Below are 3,146 nucleotides of genomic sequence, written 5' to 3' on the forward strand. Positions count from 1 at the left end.
GCCTGCTGTTCCCCGGCGCCTCCTAAGCCACGCCCCTTGGGTAGCCTCTACTCTCCTCCAATCAGCGCTCAGCAGGCCTCCGGGCCCCTCCAGAATATCCCTTACCCCATCACGCCTCTTAGCAAATCCCCTGCGGATCTGCCCCTGAGAAAGCTAGACTCTGTCTGCAACTTCGCAGAAGCAGGTGGCTTGTTCTCAGGGAGTTCAGGTTTCCCAGCTCCTGGTCTCCAGCTGCCCCGGCTGAGACGGGGGGGGGGGGGGGGACCTGGGAAGCGAGGGATTAGAAGGGGCCGTCTAACGGACAAAGCCCCTTCTCACTTCTTCGGGGCAACTCCTTGCCAAGTCTCCCACCAAACCGCAGTTCCCTGTGAGGAAATGGAAGAGGTGTCTCCTGCGACCCCCCCTAGACCTGACTGAGCTCGGGGATACCCTCAGGGAGCTGGGCCGCTAGAGCTAGAAGTTCAGACCCTCTAGACTCAGGGAGTCCGTTACTTCTGGGCCCAGACGGGCAACATGAATAACTAGCTCTGTGGACGCCTTCTCTCTGTTTCTGCGCCGGGGGCGGGGGCGGCAGCAGGAGAGGGCCTGGGATCTCAGCTGGCTCTCTGGTCCACCAGGGATGAGGGGCTGGACCGCAGCTGCATGACATCACTGTTTGCAGGAGGCCTAGAACAGCCGCTGGGCAGCTGGCTGGCTGGGCAGGGAATGCTTGTTTCCTTAATGGCTCCCGTTGCTTAACAGTGTTCCCGGCATCGCATCTGTGTTGGCGCTGGGGCCCTGCTAGGGGAGGGTTCCGGCAGCAGGTCTGCTCCAGCACAGCCCAGTGTCGAGTCCGAGGTCTGCGGGTAGGAATCAGATGCGCAGGACAGTTTGGGTTGGACATGGCTGTCTCATAGTCTAGTCCCATTCAGAGGCAAAGGGCCATCTGCCTCTTGACCGGCCAGGCTGCAGGGACAGACAGGAGGGGTGCTCACTCGTCTGGTTCTCCCCAGCGCAGCAACACGCAATACGTAGAGTAGGTACTGTCTCACCTTCCCCTTGAGCACGGGGGATGCAGAAATGACCGCTGGTGGGCCCAGACCCCACAGAGCCCTTCCCTGCTGGCAAAAGCCACCTGTTCAGTAGCATGGTTTCCCCCACTCCCAGGGGACAGGAGAGCATTGTGCATCAGGCCACCCAAACCCCAAAACACGTGTGCTACACCTCCGGGCCACCTTTCCGCCATGGCCTGTGTCTGATCATGCCTGACCCGTGTCTCCTGCCCACCGCCTCCACCTCTCCTCCCAGTTCTGCCACCCCCCACCCGCCTCTCAGCAGACAAGCAGGGCACGCTTGCCATGCTCACATTCTTGCCAGCCCCCCACAGACTCCGCCTTCCCTGTGTTAGTAAGTGGTGGAATCTTCAGGAGGTGATTCGGCTGGGAGGGCTGCGTCCTCACAAATGGGGCAGGTGCTGGGCTAGGCGCTTTTGTGTGAACTCGACACAGACTGGAGTTAACTGCAAGTTAACTCCGAGGAGGCAGAGGCAGGCGGATCTCCGAGTTTGAGGCCAGCCTGGCCTACAGAGCAGGTTCTAGGACAGCCAGAGCTACATGAGAAACCCCCTCTCACCAAACAAACAATGCCTCCATACAACTACCCGGCTCTGAGAATGATGACTAGGCACTACCAGCTCGACTATATTCCCAGCTCTGGCAAGTTCTAACTTATAATACAGTAAGAATATTAGTTACTGAGAACAGTTTGGAGACCAACCCAAGAAGGAAATTGCCAGTTAACACAGTCAGTCAGTCGTTCCTGTAGGAGTGGGTTTAGTAGCTGCCTTTCTGAGCCCCTCCCCCCATGCAGTCGTGATTTCTCAGCTCGGAAACAGCTCCAGCTGACTCTGCTCCTTAAATTCCTGGATTCCTTGATGTGGCCAAGCCCACCATCTTTGGATTTTTGTAGTTGTGGAGACTTTATTTATTTTTATTTTGTGGGTGTTTTGCAATTGCATACCTGGCGCCCAGGGAGCCCAGAAAGGATGTTGGATCCCCAGAGCTGGAGCTACTGTTTTCAGCTGCACTCGGGAGCTAAGGCTGGAGCCCAAACCCTCTCCACAGAGCCATCTCTCCAGCCTCTTGTCTTTGTTTTAATGCAGTTATTCTGTGTCTGTGGGGGGGTGTCATGGCGTGGGCATGGAGGTCAGAGGACGTCTTTGTGGGAGCTGGTTCTCACCTGTGGGTCTCAGGAGCAAACTCTGGTCATCGGGGAGAGAGCCTTTGTTTACCTGCGGAATTGTCTCACCAGGTCCCTTGGGGGCAGCCCGTTATTCATGTGTTTGCTCGTTTGTTTTTAGACGGTGTCTCATTATGTAGACCAGGTTGGCTTCAAACACGCAGAACCATGTTCTGAGATTGAAGGCGTGTGCCTCACTGCGCTGCCCCTCGTTTTTAGAGGCAGGTGTTGTCAAGTAGCCCAGGCTGGCCTCCAGACTGTCTCAGTTGTGACCTGTCTAGACTAAGCAGTCCTTGGAGCCCGGGCCCACTTCCACACAGCCATCTTTAGCCTCCAAGGAGCACCATCGGGAGGATCTGGTGTGGGCTGCCACCCTCCCTGGGCCTGGGACCCATCAACTTAGAAGCTATCGCGCTCAGTTGTTTGGTCAAGTATCAACATAGATGTTTCTGTGAAGAAGTGTGTTGTGTGGCTGACATTTAAATCAGGGAGGTTGGTTTGTTTGATACAGCCTTTCTATAATACTTCATTTTTATTTATTTTTATGTGCACTGGTGTTTTGCCTGCATCCTTGTCTGTATGAGGGCATCTTAGAGTTATTGATAGTTGTGAGCTGCCGTGCCAGTGCTGGGATCTCTGAGTTCGAGGCCAGCCTGGTCTACAGTGTTCCGGGACTACACAGAAAAAAAAAAAAAAAAAAAAAAAAAAAAAAAAAAAAAAAAAAGAAAAGAAAAAGAAAGAATGGCTCCACTGTCCATTTTAGAGACATGTGTAGACAAATGCTGTAAACTTGACAGCATCTAGAATCACCTGGAAAACAAGATTCTGAATGAGCAGGACATGAAGGATGAGGTTAGCCTCTCCCGTCTGTGGGCAGTGGCCCCCGCTGTGGGCGGTGCCTCCCGCTGTGGGCGGTGCCTCCCGCTGTG

Source organism: Psammomys obesus, unplaced genomic scaffold (genome assembly GCF_907164565.1).
Source record: "Psammomys obesus unplaced genomic scaffold, mPsaObe1.curated_primary_1811, whole genome shotgun sequence".
In the NCBI taxonomy this organism is placed as follows: domain Eukaryota; kingdom Metazoa; phylum Chordata; class Mammalia; order Rodentia; family Muridae; genus Psammomys; species Psammomys obesus.